General features: G+C 39.2%; 1 pseudogene; it reads left to right on the forward strand.

Moving 5' to 3' along the window:
- The first annotated feature begins 11,565 nt into the window (after positions 1-11,565).
- Positions 11,566-12,671, forward strand: LOC103798618 (annotated as a pseudogene).
- The last annotated feature ends 7,661 nt before the right edge of the window (positions 12,672-20,332 follow it).

The raw sequence follows: 20,332 nt of genomic DNA on the forward strand, positions 1-20,332 counted from the left end.
ATTGGCTGCCCGAGCTCTGACCTGGATTATAGCAGCGTGAAGGACTTCTTGATAGGGATAGAGGATGTACAGCCTGCGAGAGTCTTTTTCTAGTGTTGACACCCTAGCGTGCTTTCCGTCAGGTATCCCAGAACCTGGATGGGCTTCTGATATAAAGAGGACAAGCCTGAAAGGCTTGCAGTCACTCTTTGAACCTCCTTGAGACGCGACAATACAAACTACATAGCTTTTACAGTTCTTAAGTTTGGTAAACTGCTGGAGAAGATGAAGCATTATACCCTGTATTCTTTTCTAGCACTGTGTACTGAGACATATTCAAGCAATGCCTTATACCCACTTAAATATTCAGCTACTGCTATGTTTAAGATCAACTCAAGGAGTTCCCCTTAGATTCAGGGAACCCCATCAAATTGAGCTTTTGTCTCTTGTTTTTTTCTTGTTTAATATCTGTCATAAAACAGGGAATTTAAGTCACTTTAAGACCAAAAATATTTTACTTCTAATGTTTCAGTATCTAGTATGCAAAATTTTCCAGAAGGACAAAAGCAGAATCTGGCGATGAAGCAAGGTGATGCTTCTTAGGTATTTTAAATGATAGAGACTTAAATTACTATGATGAATTAGAAAGTTGACTGTTCAAATGAAACAATCACTTCCTTTGTCTTCGGACAGGATTTTAAATACTGAACATTAGTCATCAGTCATGTGAGGATTTAAACAAGCACTTAGCTTTATGCAATTTGAGTGATTAGTTCTATTCAAGTGAATAGTACTGTGCAGAACATGTAAGATTTAGCACATCTCAAACCCTCAGTTGTACAAAGCTCTAACATGTGATCCAAAAAGTGATTTCATTTTTTAAGGCTGTTTCCTAGGAAACAGTGTTTTTGCAGTCACACATGTCTATCATCCAGTCTTTCCTCATCATCAGAGGAAGGGGAATGGTCACTCCTTGTTGGCCAGTTTCAGTTAGTTCTCACAGAAGAATGGAAATTTTAAAACTAATTTAGCTTGTACATACTTGGTGAAAATAGGTGGCTCTGTATAAGAGAGATCTTTAACTTGCATAATGAAAGCAGCTGCAGCTGAAATATTAAGACATAAAACCTTTATTTCAGTGGAAAAGAGAAAACATAATACCTAATTAACCCAGTTAGAGAAAAAGGTTCAGCTCAGACTTAAGATCAGCCCAAAGGTGAGCCACTAGTAACTGGGCTTTGTGGGGTGTTCAGGGCACTTTTAAAGGAAAAGAGCAAATATCTATTCCTTATGTGGGTGTTATCTAAGGTCTGATGTGTTTTAATATGAAGTACACCATTAAATAGGGGTTTTTCAAATGTGTAGAGCTTACATTCTGGGAGCATTCTTGGGTCCTTTAAAATCCATCCTCATTTGGGTGTTCATCTGCTGCATGCTCTTCACGTGAATCGTTTGCCTGTTCTGCGCACTCTGTTAGTATTCTTGTGATTGCTGCTTGTTTTTCTTACCTCATTGCTGTTTCTAGTAAATTGTTCCTATCTCAGTCTGTGATCTTTACTCTTTTGTACCTCCAGTTCTCTTCTCCATCCCACCATGGGTTGTGGGGGGAGAGAGGAGGGGAGTGAGTGAGTGCCACTTGGTCAGGGGTATTTCACTAAATTGGAGAATACCATTCCTAAACCGTTGCACAAAATAAGAAGATAACCAACATATATTGATAGTGTTGCCTGGAAAATAAAGTTAAAGGCTTTGTGCTGGTTGTTTCATTTGCTTTCTGCCATAAAAATGGGAATAAGGGCAGAAAGGTATTTAGAAACCGCATAACACATAAATTAGGCTGCAACTGTGTACGAGTGAATTAGATCATAAATATCACCATGCACAAAAGAAACAAAAAGATACCAGAAAAAAAAAAAAAAGAGAAACCTCAGGTAAGATACTATACTTCTATGGAAAGTCCAGGCGCTAACAATATCCCTAGTTAGTTTTACTGAGCATGGAGTACTTAAAAATGGTAAGGTGTCTCAGATTTCAAAATGAATACACAGTAACAATCCAAGCACCACCTACAAACTCGTGTTCACTTCCTTTTTATTTGTGAAATAATTGCACCTGTGGGATGTAAAGCATTTCTTTGGCAGCCTTTTTTCTTTAACCTTATTTTACACCAGTGTGGAAAGTTACATAGCATGTAAAGCAGGCTCAGAGAAATTAAGGCATGTTTGCTGATAAACCACTCTTAGCAGAAAGAGCGTCTCACTAAAAAGCTGGCAGATTTGTACCCATCTCTTCAGGGCATATTTATTGTTTCCTAACAGAAAGAAAAATACTTGAATTTTACTCAGGTGTAAGTTCTTGATTTCACAGTGATTCTGTATTCTACTAACCAATGATCCATTGTGTATCTTTGTACCAGGTATTTTACAACTACTAAACATTCTGCAAGGGCATTTAGTGAGGCTTTAAGGGAATGAGAGTCTCACTGCCTGACCTCCTCCACTGGAGCTGCTTTGACCTCATTGCAGGCTGTGATGTAAGATGTTGCTGTGACCTCCTGTCCTCCCACAGAGCAGGCACATGCACTGCTGCTCTCAGCTCTCTGGGAAGAGCAAGGGTATGGCAGCAGGGTATAGCACTGTAAGGGAACATCTCTGACTGTCTCCAATTGTTTCTTCACCTTGTGACAGGAGCACAAACCTGGTGTAGGTAACATGGCTCCATGGGGAGGAGGGCAGGAAGGGAATGGCAGGAGGTGGGGAAAGGTGAGCTAAGCACAGTCAGTGAGCTGGGCTAAGCAGAGCAGCATTGAATCTGTTCATTTGGAAATTTGCTGGTGTGGAGCATATGGAAAACTGCAGTTTCAGTCCACTGCCCACTGACACCATCAAGATCATGTAGTGCAACGTGTGAATTTTAAATTTATGCTTACTTGTTACTTGAATGCTAAGAGACTTTGTTTGACATCACTGTGCAGGAGTCAAATCTGTTGAAGATTTTTCTGATTTATGGGTTTGTGTGGGGGGTGTTTTTTCTGTAATTTTATGTAGTGTGGAATTTAAAATAGCAAGTGACTGGACCTCCATATGAAATTATGGCATTGTTTCTCCACTTGGATCTCATCATCTTTCAGATCAAATTCACATTTAAGTTCAAAAGGTAAACATTCAAAGAGGATGGCATTTTAGCTTCCACTTAGCAAAGAAGTATGTAGGTGCTGAGTGTAAGGCAACAAAGAGTCAAGGTCAATGTGTTAAAAAAGTCAGGTGCAGTGTAACTAAATTTCATCCTATTTAAAAAGGAGAGAAAATGCTCTCATGGAAAAATAGAGCAAGAATTAGTGAAATTATCTTCCTCACATGTTATCTGAGATATTAATGGAAAGGCAAGAGCTATGGCAAAATAGAGCCAGTTACTTCTACATATGTTGTCATAGAAAATGCAAATATTGTGAAAGCAAAGGAGCATTTAAGGCAAATACGAAGAAACATTCTTTATATAATCACATTCAAAAAAATCCTTGCCTTCTACCAAAATGTCCCAATTTGCAATTGAATTGTACACGGGAGGATTTTATTTAGCAGAGTGGATAATTTTAACCAGGGAGCAGATTTGTTCATATTTCATGCATTATAAACAAAGCATATTCTCTGAAGTTTTTACTTCGGACAGCAAAGTCACCTCTAAACACTTCAAAAGGCAGAGTTAGTCTTGTACAGTTCTGTATCTTTTTGAAAATTAGTGGGTTCCTTCACTGAAGAGTATGAAGTAATTCAGGAGAAAAGACACTGAGGTGCTTTTTTAATGATTGCTCTTACAATCTGAAAGGTCTGGGACACCAGAATATACTTCTCATATTACATGGTGCAACTGATGCATGTTTGATGATAAAGTGTAATTAGCTAATGGATCCCATTATTTCTGAGGCTTGCTTTTTGCAGATTGTATTCATCCAGGCAGCAGCTGAAGAGTTTTCTAAACTCAATTAGTGCAAGAATGCTGTGGCCAATGGAAAAAATGTTTTATGCATGCCAGAAAACAAATCTTCCCAGCTCTTGGAAATATGTTCTGAAAACAAATAAAGGATCACACAAGATTTTCATAGCAATAATTATTTTTTTTCTAAGAAAATATTTAAAATCTAAAGCAACATTTTTGGTTTAATTATCCTCTTAAGGAAGCTCTATAGCATAGATTCTGGAACATAAGGATATGGATTATCCTCGTTGATGTGAATACTGATGACAAGCTAGAAACGTTAATATCACATAGAGATTGAAAACACAAGCCAGTTTGTCATGTAGAAATTGACACGGTGATAGGCTCATTCATACTGCAATTCAATGCATGTAAATAATTAGCAGTACAATAGTTTACAATAGCAATACAATTAGCAGTACAATAGTTTACTCAGGACCTGCACTTAGCATTGCTGCTTGTGAAAAATCACAATTAATGATTGTCTTGACTTTCGTTTTGAATGAATAGGGTAGTTCTTTGAGCACAATAAACAAAAGAAATACAAAGCCCATCTTGTATCTGAACATGAAGACAGACGTTAAGGCTCATTGTTTTAGCTTTGTTACCTGTCTTGTTGCTGAAATCTGGAAAAAGTTGTGACTAAAATTTGCAATATATTTACAATGGCTGGAAATTCGTATTAGCAGTTAACATAGTTCAACTGGAAACTTATAGCTCATTTTAGAATATGACCATATATTAAAGGCTAAAATCTAATGATCTGGAACTTATATATGGAATATTACTTCATCCATGCTCAATCTTTCTTGCAGTATACAAGGCTTTAGAGAAATCTGTTGACAGTAGATTATAATTGCTTAAAACTCTTATCCTGTATGTTCACAGAAGCTGCTCTTAAGTATGTGTGCGTGAGCTCACACACTCACACTTTTGTATGTCAACAGGAATCAAAATTGTAAGAATCTGACCGTGCAACAACTTGGCCCCCCCAAGCTACACAAATAAGCTAACAAGTAAATAGAATCACGTACATGAAACAATTTATTTTTTTAGAAAAGAACGGCATCTCCAAGCTTCCTGCTGTATTTTGCTGCCCCTGGAGGCTGCTTCTCAGTTTAGTTCCCATTTTTAGAAACTAAACACAGCAGGGTCCAGTGGGATCCAGCTGCCCTCTCTCAACTCTTTCGCAGAGAGAGAAGTCCTGGGTCTTAGTTTCCACAGGGTTGTTGGGATCCTTTCTACTTATTTATGCGAAAGAAATATGGGGAAGGGTGACCATAGAAATAGACACCTGTTTTGCACATCTTTAAAATACAGGGGTTTTGCCACAGTTGTCTTAGTTACGTTCAGATTGTACAAATACAGTGCCACACCCCATGATCTGTAGGTCTACATTTCTCTTTAAATCACACTTTTGATGTAATTCATACAGAAAGTTGCTGTCTTCTAGCTACATGAAAAGGTGCAATTATTGTTACTGACTGCAGAAAAAGACTTAAATATGCACACACACACACTTTGCTGAAACATCAGTCCTGGCTTAGAGGAGAAAGAGAGGGTTTTTTGTGAAGCTATATTAATCTCTACTGAGGTAATTTCTATTTCTGATTTTGAATCTGTTTGTTGTTTCAAGTGAAACATTTTCCATTGCCTGTGGTAAGAGAGCAGATTAGGCAGAAGTATCAGAGCTCATGAACTGTTATGCACTTACTGACCTACCAGACAACTGAGACATTTTCTCCAGAAACTGGAGCAATTGAACTCTGAAGGAGAATGAACCCTTTTGGCAAGGCTTTGTAAGGACTCCGGATGGAAAATCTTGTATTTATGAAGCAGAGAGAGTGAGCAGAAATGTAGTGATTGTCCAGCTTGTAGAATTAAGGGGAAATAATCATGCATTTTATTCACACAGGGCTGAATACAGCTAGGTTATCTGGCTGCTGCATGCTGTCAGGAATCACAGAATTGTTAAACCCAGCAGAGTACCTGCCTGGTGTAGGATTGACAAAGTGGCTTTACCTGCTACCAGCTGTAGCTCTTGAACTGAAACAGAGGTCAGTTCTCAATGCCTTGCCACATGTTAATAGCTGATGCATTTTGAAGTAATCTATCTGCCCTCACCTAGGCCTTTGTTCAGGGACATTGGAAAAGAAGCCGTAGAGTCTGGTATCTCCAAATTACTCCTTTGTAGTTCTTTCCTGCACTGTTCCCAAGGGAATCTAGCCCGTAATATCTACACACTAGGAGATCTGCACAGTTCACAGAAACACAAACACTTGCAGTATTACAACACACGTATTAAAATGGCTTTTTTTTTACAAGATCAAAAACAGATAGAAAAAAAAGTGCTGTGGGAAAGCTTTTACTAAAAAAAAATGTCTGTGGAGGCTTGATCATATGTGGGCCTGTGAATAACACTCAGGAGACTATAAACTTTAGACAAACCAGATGGTTAGACAGCAAACCAGATGCTTTTATTTATGCAGACAAAGTTCACATCTCGTGAGGTACTTTGTTCTTCTAGAGAAGGTTTCACACACAAAGTAAAAGAACTATATACATGTTCTATGATGATGGACTGGAACATTCATACAAATATAAGGCTCATCCAGTAGTCCATTGTTCTTTCCATGGAAATACTATAATTGCCTCACTGGAATACTCTTCTTATACATGGGGTTTCTCTTTTTCTGCTCCAGCTGCATCCAAAGGCTTTAGTGAGAATTATCAGCAGTTTTTGTTACATGGCATAAAATTGCATAGGGATATACAGTCCTTGCTCAGAAGAATTTCGAATCAGTCTGTTCTCCCAAGAAACAATCAACAGAACAAGACAAAATGGCATCAAGTTGTGCCGGGGTGGTTTAAATTGGATATTAGGAAAAATTTCTTCACCAGAAGGGTTGTCAAGTGGTGGAACAGGTTGCCCAGGGATGTGGTGGAGTCACCATCCCTGGAGGTATTTAGAAGACGTGTAGATGTGGTGCTTAGGGATGGTTTAGTGGTAGACTTGGCAGTACTGGGTTTGCAGAATCCAGCCTGGATAATTCTGAGATTCTGTGATTGTTGCCTCTAGTTTCACACAGTGGAAGATACTGTTCATGCAAGCTTGCAAAGTCTTGTCAAGTGAAGGAGTTTGGAGAGTAATGTAAGCATAGAAATACAAACTCTGGTGATTTTATACCACATGGAAATCAGTAATTAGATGGGAAATGAAAGCCAGGTCTCAAAAATGTTTAAAATGGCATTTAGGTACCTAACTCCCCAAGGAATACAAAACCTCTGCCTTTAAGTAACTTAGGAGCCTCAGTTCTGTTTGCAGAATGATATAGATTCGTACTTTATATCTGATTGGAAGTTTATTAGATTAGACTTTTTAAAGTATCTGTAACTTTTGAAATTAAGACTTCTGGTCATTATCACTGGAAGTCTTTGGAACATTTATTTTCTGTGTAGCATGCTGTCTGTGTCAAGGGGATTAGGCCTTTCTGTTCTGGCAATCCATTGTTTTGTGGGGTCTGAAAGCAAACAAGTCCAGTATCTCACAGACAGACCAGGATTATGCTTGGGACAAATACACCAGAGTGTGAAGGACTGAAAGAATGTATCCATTGGATTTAAAGATGCTCTGATCTGTTATTCTTATATCAGCACTTTTCCTTTCTTTTCTCTTTTTTTTTTTTTGTTTTTAAGATTAGGGTTAAAAGCGCATCAACTCTGCTTATTATGCATTCTAAACTCAGCTGCTAGTCATTTATTTTAAGAGTTAAAGTATTTTGAAAATAAAGTCCCATGTAATCTCTACCATGTAATTCCATTCCATGGTCAGCAGCATTTTAGATAGATAAGCCACCAACATAGTTTTTCACAATCTTCCATCATCCCAAAATCATTTTAATGGTTATTATACAATTTTGCCACATCATATGGAGCGATCATGTTTTTTATTCGTAGACAGCATCAGGTGTCAGATCTGTTGGTGTTTGATTTTATTGTATTTGGTGTTTATACCTTTTTAATTAAAACACTAGAAAACTTGAGATTCTCTGTATTGTATTAATTTTTAAAACATCATTCATACAGTTCACATGTAATAGAAAAATAGTAATCATGCTTTAATAAAATATTAAAATGTGACAGTGACTTTTCATTTTGAACATAATTTTTTGCAGTTAGTTGTATCTCATGAGCTTGACAGATATTTGCCTTTCAACAGCACAAGAGTCAAACCATCATTTGTGCAAAAAGAAAAAAGATCATCTCTGTGTCATCTCAGGCTGTGCATGCATGAATTTCCTCTATGCAGTGATCAAATCCTCTGAATACAAAGACTTAAACAAACTAACCAATAGTTGTGACTGAACATGCACAGAGCCCTTGCCCTCAGCATCAGGAGCTGCAGTTTTAATTAAATGATTTAATTCGGTGCCTGTATTGATTGCTCACAATGAGGCCATTTGGAAACCGCAGCAACTAAAATCTTGCTTTATATAAAGCAATGCAAACTTGTCTGCTTAGAGTTTGAAATGCACATTTTATATAACTTCTCTATGTTCCTGTTAACATCTGCATGTTTGGATTTCAAATTTTGTTGGCATATGTCCCTAAGTAATAATGTGACAACTGTTCAATAGGTAGCTCTGGTTCAAATGATATAACTTTCCTCTAAAGAATGCATGCAGTTATTCCTTCCCAAACATCTAAAAGAAACAACTACTTTATGGGATGTTCTGAGAATAAGAAAGTAATCTTGAAATGCACTTTCTTTCTGCTATGCCTGCATTAACTCCCCAGAGGAAAGGCTGGGCAGAGGGTTTAACTTGAGCTATACTATGAGGACCAATTGATGATTTCACATGTGACTGTTGCATAACCATCTACTGATCAGACCTCCAGCCCTGCTAATCTGATCTAGATTTGAAATCAGTTGCTTGTAACTGAAGGCCACCTCAAACACAACTGAAAGCCACAGCCAATGAGCTATTCAAGGCTTTTCCACTCCACATACGTATTCCTTCCATCTCTCCCCTCCTTGCTAATTCTCTCCTTGCCCTTTATCCTTTTGTATCTCTGTACTTTGTCAGAGAGTTGTGACAAACCTGGAACAGACTCAGTGCTGATCTAAATGCATGTGGGTGACAGGAGATGGGAGGTGGGAGGGCAAAGCCCACTGTAGCTGTGTGTCCCTTTGGGACATGTGTCATGGTTTAACCCCAGCCAGCAGCCAAGAACCACGCAGCCACTCACTCACTCCCCCACCCATGGGATGGGGGAGCGAATCAGAAGGGTAAAAGCTACAAAAACTCTTGGGTTGAGATAAAGACAGTTTAATAGAGAAAGCAAAAGCTGCACACACAAGCAAAACAAAACAAGGGATTAATTCACTGCTTCCCACAGACAGGAGGTGTTCAGCCATCTCCAGGAGAGCAGGGCCCATCACGCGTAACGGTTCCTTGGGAAGACAAATGCCATCACTCCAGATGTCCCCCCTTCCTCCTTCTTCCTCCCACCTTATATACTGAGCATGATGTCCTATGGTATGGAATATCTCTTTGGTCAGTTTGGGTCACCTGTCCCAGCTGTGTCTCCTCCCAATCTCCCATGCATCCCCAACTTCCTTGCCAGTGTGGCAGTATGGAAAGCAGCAAAGGCCTTGGCTCTGTGTAAGCTCTGCTCAGCAATAACAAAAACATCTCTGCATTATCAACTCTGTGTTCTGCACAAAACCCAAACATAGCCCCATACTAGCCTCTGTGAAGAAAGTTAACTCTATTTCAGCTCAAACCAGCACAGACATGGAAGTGGGGATCACATCAGGCTGGCATTACTGCCAGCTGCCATGGGGTTGAATGCTAAAGCTTCCTTAGCTTTTCCATCGCCACCAAGCAAGAACTGCAGCTCATACATAGTGGACAAACTAAAGTGAAGTGTGTTTGCACTAACTCGAATTTGTCACTATTAGTCCCTACTAAAGAACACCTAGAAATCAGGTGGTTTACATTAGTTTCACAAACTGAAAAATAATGCTTCAAAATATGTTGCAATAAACTTTGACATGGATCCAAAACCCACCATTTTTCAGGCTGATTTTGTCAGGGAGCAGGAGGAATGGAGCAGCTCCTTGAAGTGGAATTTGCTGAGAGCTGATGGTGACCCCAGCACAGGCAATGCCTCACCAAAGGGACACCATCCCACAGGGGCTGAGCCAGGGGCTGGTATTGGTGTCCATTTCAGTATTTGATATTATTTTGGTTTTGCAAGCATGGCTCAGTTTTTCATTTGTCTGTTTCTGTGACAATCTAGCAATCTCTGCACACCACCTACTTACCAAGAGAAATACTTACTGCCTTGGAGCGTTGATGGTTTAGTATAAAAATGTTATGAATTGATTAACTTTTTGTGAGCTTCAGCCCTTTTGAACTCTTCCATGGCTCCCCCAGTAGCTGCAGCTGGCAGTTTGAGCAGCACTGCTCTAGCCAATACTTTATTTTGTCAGCAAACTCTTTAGTTAAATTAAAAAAATTAAATAACTTGGAAGTAATCAGGCATCTTTCTTGAACACAAACCCACTTTCACTGAGAGGCCTGCTGGCATTCAGGTAACTGTAGAATGTATTTGTAGTGAAATTGTCTCTAGAGGCCTCCACCACCCTAAAGTGTTTGCTGTCCTCTCCTCAGGCACATGCATCCGGCATCACCCCACAACGAGGAGGCTTGAAAAGAAACAGGAACCTGCCAGTGGGGGGTGGGGAGAAAAGCTGTGGTGCTGCCAAAGGGAGCTGCTAAAGAAGAAGCAGGCAGTGAGAGGCAGAGCTGCTCTGAGCCCTCACCTACTGCAGCCTTTGCTGAACTGTGCTCTGTGTTAGAGCTTAGATTCCTCCATTTGCAAATGGTCATGGATGCTTATATGCTTTTCCCTTTTCCCATGATTCGCTCTCAGAAGGTTGTTTCTGCTGTCCCAGGAGAGTGGAAGGAAGGTCCAGTATCTCTGTGTTTCCCCCTCAGTCTTACAGCCCTGACAGAGCTGTGGCTGATACCAGCTTTCCTTGCACACCAGGGACTCCTTTCACCCTCTTGTAAAGAGAACAGGAGAGATTAGGGTTCTCACTTGAAACTTGTTCCATGGCACTGAAACATGTGCCTTCCTGTACAAAGGTATACCCACTGTTCAGGATACTTTAGTCCACGTATTTCATGTTTTTCTCTCTCTCTCACACACATACACACACACATACAAAAATACGTATGTCCTGGTTTCTGCACAATAATGATCCAGCTTCACCTGTTTGCTCAATCTGCTTTGTGGCATTCCAGCAACACAGAGCAGCTGTAGAGCCTGCTTAATTGGGCAATTACACTTTATGACTGCTCTGCACCCCTGAAGCAGTGTAAAGCAGCCAGAATGCACTGGGAGATCTCACCCATCAGCTGGAAAAACTAAGGGAGCACAAACATCTCCTCAGACCAGCCCTCAGCCTGTGTGGAGAGGCTCAGCATTGCTCCTGGCCCAACTGGGCTGCTCTGGCCACAGGACATCTAGAGGACAGGCATACACAGAGGTTAGGCAGAGTTTTTGCAGAAACACAGGCATAGCTCCTTCTTTGCCCAGGTCTGAGCATGTCGGAGAGTTTCGACCAGGCTCTGTGGTAATGTCGAAGCTGTCTGTGAAAGCACCTGAATTTTATCCAGCAGGATACAACCAGAATTTCAGTCAGAATTCCTCTTTTGAAGATAGATATGATGGCCATCTGACTTTGACAGAATATGTACAAGACTTCCTAAATCACCTCACCGAGCAACCAGGTTGTTTTGAAACTGAAATAGAGCAGTTTGCCGAAACACTGAATGGCTGGGTCATTGCAGATGAAGCTTTACAAGAACTTGTTGAACTCATCTATCACCAGACCACATCTCTCCCAAATTTTTCCTACATGGGAGCACAGTTGTGTAACTATCTATCTCACCATCTAACCATTAGTCCACGAAGTGGGAACTTTCGATAGTTGTTGCTTCAAAGATGTCACACAGAGTATGAAAACAGAGATGAAGCTACCAAAGGAGATGAGGCTACTAGAAAACCATTTCATGCCTTTGTGCTGTTCTTAGCTGAACTTTATCTCAATCCAGAGATTAAAGGAACAAAGGGACAGGTAACATGAGCAGAAATTCTTCAAGAAGGCCTTTGGGAATTACTGAATGCTCTCTTCTCTGGACAGTAATATGATATATGCAGTGAAACTGCTGAAGTTGACAGGCTCAGTTTTAGAAGATGCCTGGAAAGACAAAGGAAAGAATGATATGGAAGAAATGATTCAGAGAATTGAAAATGTTGTATTGGATGCAAACTGTAGCAGAGATGTTAAACATATGCTTCTGAAACTAGTAGAACTACGATCAAGTAACTGGGGTAGAGTTCATGGAACAACTCCACACACAGAATCTACCCCTGCAAATGACCCAAACTATTTTATGAATGAGCCAATGTTTTACACTTCTGATGGTGTTCCTTTCACTGCAGCAGACCCAGATTATCAAGAAAAATACCAAGAACTACTTGAAAGAGAGGATTTGTTTCCATATTATGAAGAAAAGGGAGCAGTTCTAACAGGACCTGGAGATATGTATTTTGATGAAATTGATGATGAGATGGGTCCAGAAATTGAAGAAGCCTATGGAAAATTCTGTCTAGAATCAGAGCATAAGAGAAAACAGTGAGATGTTACACATTAATGTTAGTTGATTAAACCAGGTTATGTATGGTTAGAGTACAGGGGGACACAAAACATTTGTACCAAAATGAGGAACTTGAGTTTCTCCAAGTACTAAAGTTACACAGATTCCATTTTGCTTAACAGAATCTGCCAAAAATTGTAAACTTATGCCCTGTAACTTAAAATGTTGTGTATGTATCATAGTTTATTTTATGAATAATGGTTTTGGAACAATGTTTTGCTGCAATAAAAATTATTTTTAAATTATAATTGAAATTACAGTATTGGGGAGCTATCCCATAAAATTTCCATTGAGGGAAAATGGGAAAGAAAAAGATGATTTTGCTTGCTTGTTTAGTATATATTGGGATTTACTCATCCTTTATACCATATTCAAGATAGCTGGTATTTAATGCCTCACCCCAAGGAGAGTATGATCCAAATAAGGAAAAACTTTAAAACTTTTTTTTCCCCCCTGTAATTCTCAATCGTGAGAAGTTTTGTTTTGTGTGTGGGTTTTTATTTTGTTTATTTCCTTTTTGTTCCTCATCCAAAACACATAGGGATGAGGTGTGGACTTTTTTTTTTCCTGGAATAAATATGTTATATGTTGACACGTGAAAGAGCAAGCAATATTTTGGAAGTGAGGTGTTTTTGAGATCTTTGCATCAGATAAGCTGATAGAGACACTTAATGGCTTTTTAGGGCCTACTTCTCCTTATCAATCTAGTAATGAAGGTAGGGTTGGACTCGATGGTCTTTGAGGTCTCTTCCAACCCAGTTGATTCTATGATTCTATGATTCTTCTTTAAAATGTACTTTTCATTGTTTATAATGCAAGTTCACTGAAGAGAGTGGTGTTTGAGATGTAAAAATTGCACCCTGATCTCATCAAACCCTTGGACTCTGTGTGAGCAGAAGACACCCTGAAATCTGTTGTGATGTATTTAGGATCAAATCTTACTTTTCAGGAGCAGTGCTGATGTAAAATTTTGTCTTTGCTTCTAGTAACCCGTCTGGGAATAACTTTACTGCTATTAGTCTTATCACCATTTTATTAGTCTTTCTTGAAGACTGATGCAGTCACTATTTTATATATGAAAATAACAGAGAGGTCTGAGCACAGGAGGCTGGTCCAGGGGCATTTCTGATCCCAGTCTGTGCTCTGAGTCTGCTCCTGACTTGCTGGCTGACCTTGAACCAAAGTCCTGGGACTGAGCATTACCTCCTTTGGGAAAATTGAGGTCTGGGTTTGAAGCTTGCATTTTAGACTTGCCCCTTCAAATGTTTTTTTTTAACTATTTGCTCGAAACATCTCTTCCAGAGGCAAGGTGTTAAATATTCCAGGAAGGAGTTAAGTGGGTCTGGCTGTTTGACAAAGGCAGGCATTTTGTTATTCCCTAAGGAAATGGAAGCTACTTTCTAGACAAAGAAGGGACATGGGCTGTGCATGGTTCTGAACCACCTGCAGAAAGGTCCAAGATGAAATATGTAGAGATTGTAACTGAAATACGAAGTTATTGCTAATGTCCTTGCAGTGAAAATCATCCCTAGGAAGAAGAAGAGTTTTTTATTCTCAATCAGGAGGATTTGGTTTAATATTATGTAAGTAAAGCACCCACACAAAACCTGCTATTCCTTTGTCTCACTCCATTCACATTAAAAAAATATACTTGTTCTGTTATAAAAGACTTGTTTTGCACTTACTCTTGCAGCGCAAGTAGCTGGAAATGTCCCTTTTAAATTTTGTGGCTGCTTAGTTACCACAGCTTCTTGCTATCCAAATAGACTTACTCTGTCAGGGCTGTGAGATGGGGAGAGATAAACACAGGGAGCAATTGTGGCTTCCTGCCACCAGCCCCACTCAGAAAGCAAAAAAGCAATAGCAGATGAACTGTTGCTGCTGCAGTGGTGGGAAGCTGTGGCCCCACAGGAATAGGGCAACTGCAAAACCCAACCCTGAGAGTAGGATAAGTAATGTCAAATAATGTGCTCTTCTAGTCCCACTTTGCTTGGGCAAGCTGTTGCTCTGCTAGGAAATAGTCCATGTAGATATGCATAGAAAGTATCAGGCTTGAGGAAATACAGTGGGATACTCTATATGCAAAACTTACTATGATGGCAGCCAAATTAAAAATTATGTAGTAGAGTAATTTATCAGCTGTAATTGTTGCATCAGTGTTGCCTAAATATAACTGTCAAGTGTTGCATTTTGTTACCTGACCACGTATTTCCCTTGTCTATTCAGTTTTGGAAACTGTGACTAGAAGAAAATGAAGAAATTAGCCGATGGAAGAGAAAATGAGAGAAATGGGAAAAAAACCAAAGCGCAATAAAGCTGAAAGTCAGAAGCTGCAGTGGTGTGAAAGAGGTGAGATCCAAAACATGAACAGCTCTCAGGCAAACCAGTCCTTCTGTTCCCTTTGATGGGATGTGGAGCAGGCAGTTTTCCTGTCAGAAACTGCAGGACTCATGTCTGCTCTAGTGGGGCTTTGTAGCAGGAGTCTAATCAGACCCATTTTCACAGAGGGAGGGAAATAAGGTCATCAGTTTGTTGTTTCTTTAACTTTCAGCAAGGTAGCATGGGCTGCAGTTGGCAGTTGCTAGCTCAGCCCAGCCGCGTTTCACACTAAAGGAAGGTTACACAATGCTGTGGGCGGCAGAGTATTTCTGGGAGGCACACTTTGCTGCAGACTTTGCTTGCATCACTTCCTGAAATAGAGATTGACTGATGTGATATATTATTATTTTTATTCAACTTTTTTTTCCCTCAAACCACATGTTACATTTGCATGCTGTTTGCAGAGTTAGGTTTTGAAGAGAATCATAAAGGCTCAAATCAGGGTGCACTGTATTTTAATATGAGTTCTTCCTGACTTTTTCTTTTTTTTTTCCTGTTTTTCTGGCATCTCAGAATGGAAACTCTGCTAAAGCACTGAATAAAAATGGAATTATATCCCTCGTAATATTGTCATAATTTTAATTCGCTTTAGTTTGGGCTGTCCTCAACTTGTGCTTTCTTAATGTGCTACAGATTTCTGAGTTGACAGTGGGTAACTGTGAGGAGCCAAGAACTGGTCAGGATGTAACTGGAGCTTTAACTCTCAGGAAAGTGTAGGAGGTGGTTTAGAATTTAAGTTGTTTAGCTTGGTTTTTTTTTCCATGGGAAAAATATACCTCTTCTCTGTCCCCTGTGCATGGGAGACATGTGAAAGAAGGGAGGTCTGTCAATTTCCTGCTTTTCTGTTTAGCAAACCCATGACAGCCACTGTCAGCATCCTACCCTTTAGCCTACTATTTACCACTGTCTGTGTATTTTTGATGTAATGATTAACAGAAGTGGATTTAATTATGATATATGGCACACTCAAATTTAGTCTCTACCAGGACTAGAGAGGAATGCAACTCCAGGAAATCGCATGACAATTTGTCTAGTGTTTCTGCATTATATTATTTAATAAAACCCCATTTGTTTCATCAAATTAGTCTTGTTTGTTTTTTACTATCACGTTTAGCTTTGAGAATTAAAATGTATTCTTTCTTGTGCTATAACAGAGAAGGGTATGGGATGACAGTCAAAAGTAGACATGGTTCATCACTCAAAATCAACAGCTCATCGGCTGAGCGGTGAGAGCATTCTTAATTGTAATGAAAATACGAATTTGCTTTTTCTGTAGTGGTTTAAATCCATATCTTTAACTTCCTATTTTCAATTCATGTATGGCTAATGAAACATCTCAGCATCCCATTTTCAACAGTGGTTGCGTGACCAAAAAAAAATTAGCAATTAGCTCTTCCACCAATATAAAGTGCACGTGAATTATCCTGTTTAATAGGCAGTGTTGGACCTACACTGCATGAATTTATCTCTCCAATTTTTCTGAACTCATTTGTACTTTTAAGTCCAAAGTCTGCAGTTCAGTTAATTCTGCATTTAAGTAGAAAAAAATAAATCTATTTGTTTTCCATTTGGTCTCTACCAATTTCATTTCATTCATGGCCTTTATTGTAAGAAATAATGAGTCATAATTTTATTCATCTTCTTGATCCCAGCCAAGGTTTTTTGTAGGTCCCTAGCATATCTTTTTCACATGCATCTTTCACAAGGTGAAAGATTCGATCTATGCGGTGTTCCTACAGAGGAGCTTGCCACTATCTGTAGCCATTCCTACCACTGCTTACTGAAACTGATCACAGTATTCACATTTCGATTTTGCTGGCATGGTCATATTTTTTTAATTTTATTTGGCTTTTGACCATTGCAGGCATTTCTAGCTGAATGTCTGCTAGGCATTTTTTAGATTACCTTTAGAGATACATGGATCTCCCTGTGCCCTAAAGTGGACCTCTGTCTTCCAGACAGGAGTTTGTATTGCAATGCTGAGTACCAGGTCACAAATCTTACAGTGCCTGCTCTGAAATCAGTTTGTATTCAGAGGATGGAATAGTCATCTTCAGCTTAGGAAACAGTGGATCGTTAGCAATCTTTCTGGCAGCAGAAAATGCATTTGCATTAAAGGTTAACCTGTTTTGAGCCTTGTGCTCCTCTGCTCAATAATGTGTAACTTCCATGAAGGCTGAGAGACATTGGAAAACATAACTGGTAGGCTATGATATATATTAATTAAAATTGTAACCTTAAACTTAATTATTGTGGTCTTTTATATCAGCATTGAGGCATAATATTAAAATGCTTAACTTACATAGTGAAAATACCAGATCTATAACAAGCTGCATTCTGTTTTTTCTGCTTGGTGGTGGTACTCATTGATCCCTACCAGGCCTAGTGCCTATAAACTAAAATTCTAAATGAGCAGCACCTGTGAAGGTCAAAGAATGACTCTGAAAACCCTTGTTCAAAAATGCCAATGAGAAGCAGAGTAATTTTTAAGAGGTAAGGAAGGCTGGCCATAGATACATTAGGGCTGTGGAAAAGGCATGATTTTGCTTCTTCAGTATTGATTGTATCTGAAAGATCACAATTCCCCTTTTTTCCTGCACACATCTTCTACAGAATAGGTGGATACCTGTTTACACTGAAAAGGGGGTTTGTTCCTAGCTTAGTTCTTTGTCTATCCTGTACGATAACAGCTGCTAAAGAAAAACATACATTTCTGGCTGCTTTGCTCTGTAATTGTTGATGGAATCTGTCTTATTCCAATTAAAATGATAAATCACAGGGCCATGGCAAGTTTCCCATGCTTTAATAGATCCTTGCTCGAGACAGTTGTGTTCAGTTTGTAGTGTTGTGCGGGGGCTTGTTACTCAATACCTGTCAGTTTAAATGAAAGCTCTTTTTATCTGGAAGGAAGACCTGGAATGCCAACACACGGCATTGTCGTGTCCCACAGGAGTAGGTGCCGGGCTGCTCAGCCACCAGCTTACCTCTGCTTTAAATCAGTATCTGCTGAAATAACCACACCTCTCTGATATGCTTCATCACTCTGGTTTCTGAGCAAAATCCTTATCAACCTGTTATTTTTCCTTTTAAAAATGCTGTGTCGCTTTCCAGTGATGGATGAAATCCTGGGCATCTCAGGACCATACCTGGCCTCATCTTTTCCCAGAATGGTGCAAGTTTCATTTGGAAAATGTTCCCCAAAACAAAACAAAAAAAAATCTGAAAATATTTAATGCTGCTAATTGCACATCCACAAATGCAAACACTTCATGCCATATTAGAAATAATTTTTGCTCATGGTCAACATTTTAATTTCAAGTGTCTTCATAAAAATACTGATATAGTTTCATTTACATCACATTATTGATTATGAAAAGCATGCTTTTGCACTTAGAATAATTCACCCAAATTTTTTTAGAGTTTTGATGATGTCAGTCCATGTTTTGGTTGTAGTTCTGTATCAACCAAGAAGATGAAGAGCAGGTGATAAAAATGCTGCTGTGTCTTCTCCTCTAAACATCTTTTGTGGTTTCCCACCTTGCCTATGAAGAGAGGGACATAAATAAGACCTAATAGTCCTCTACTTCCTTCATTGCTTTTCATCTTTCCCTGTCTCTGAACTAAACTTGTACAGGTTTGTTCAGGATTTTGTTGTTTGTCATAATTTGTTAAGCTTTTAAAGCAGTATGAATTAGTCAGAAAGACAGTGAAGCTAAAGCTGATGCTAAAACACTTATTTGTGTTTTAGAGGGATATTTTAGACAGTCTGCATTTTACAAGATCCTTGCACATGGTGATTAATAATGAGACTTTTTAAGAACATTCTCTACTTCTTATAAAGCTAACAAAATAAGCTATGGTAATCTTAATGATATGATGAATATAAACAATTAAAATATTCCTCTCGATTTTGATTATTGAGATTTAACTTAAAATATTGAACATCTTATTTTGCTCCATACTTGCAGTTGTAGCTAAAATCCACCAATGAGTACAAGACATTCTCCATTGGTTTCATTTGAATGTGGGTGAGACTTTTTAAAATACTGTGCAGTTTTGAAGAGAATCAAAATGAAAGTACAAACAAGCTCTTTAAAAGCTATCTGCATTTTTCATGTTTCCAACAGATTACACAATTACACTAGAAGACCTGAGAGTTGTATTTATCTTTATCCTTGAACTGTGAGTATTGTACCAGGAGTGGCTTATATTTTTTAAAAAATAAATGAAATTTTATTGATCTCTTCATATGGTACTGTATAAGTGGCCAACTATCTCAAGAAACAAAAGCAAGAGACCTGAAGTTTGTATTTATTATATTTATTTCTGAGTGCTTCTACATTTCTACATCCAGAGGACAGGAGAGGTAATGAAGTGCTTTAAGTCAGTCTTTGGAAAAATAATACACTAAGATTCAACAAGTTTAGAGATCATGATGGGGACAGCCTGAGCTGTTTCTGTAGTTGCAGAGTTCCCTTTTTTCTGTAAAGAGGAACAATGTGAGATAATAGATACTTAAAATAAGCAGATTTCACCAGCCTCAGAAGGTGATAGGTGAAGTCAGAGGGAAACAAATAAATTGAGAGAGAGACTGGAGGATGGGAGTGCAAGGCACAAGGCTCTGTTACCCATAAGGGTGCAGAAGAACACTAAAAACCCCAGCATGGCTGCAACAGTCAGAGATCAACACACTGTTAGGAAGAGAACAGCAGAAAGGCTATGGCTGTAAGTAGTAACAGGAAATCCTTCTCTAATTGCGCTAATAGGAAGAGGAAGGCTGAGAAAGCTTTGGGCTGTTGTGTTGAGGGGACGAAAGACCTAAACAGATGATGCTGAGAAGGCTAAAGCGTTTAACGCCTTTTTGATGGAGAGCTCTCTGCAGAGGACATCTGCTACCAGATAGCTGGCACAAATCACCCAAGTGATGAAGGGCTAGGGTAAAGAAAACACAAGCACTTAAGTAAGTTTAAGATTCCCAAATCAACTAGTGAGAATGTTGCCTGATAAATTTCATCCTGAAGCATTAGACAGAGTAAGCCTAGATCTGCTATGGGAGATTAACCTCATTTAAATGTAGCCAACTGAAAGTTTGACATCCAGTGCAAACCATTTCTTTATTTTTAGGGGTCCCTGGCTCCTTCCTTGGGTTCACCCCACCCTGCCCACAGGCCAGGACTGCACTTCAGCCCTCTGGGACCACCAGTCCCTGCTCCAGTGACTCTGCAGCAGAGTCAGTCTCCAGCTCCCCACAGCCCTGTCCTGCA

Source organism: Acanthisitta chloris, unplaced genomic scaffold, assembly GCF_000695815.1.
Source record: "Acanthisitta chloris isolate BGI_N310 unplaced genomic scaffold, ASM69581v1 scaffold5230, whole genome shotgun sequence".
Classification (NCBI taxonomy): Eukaryota; Metazoa; Chordata; class Aves; order Passeriformes; family Acanthisittidae; genus Acanthisitta; species Acanthisitta chloris.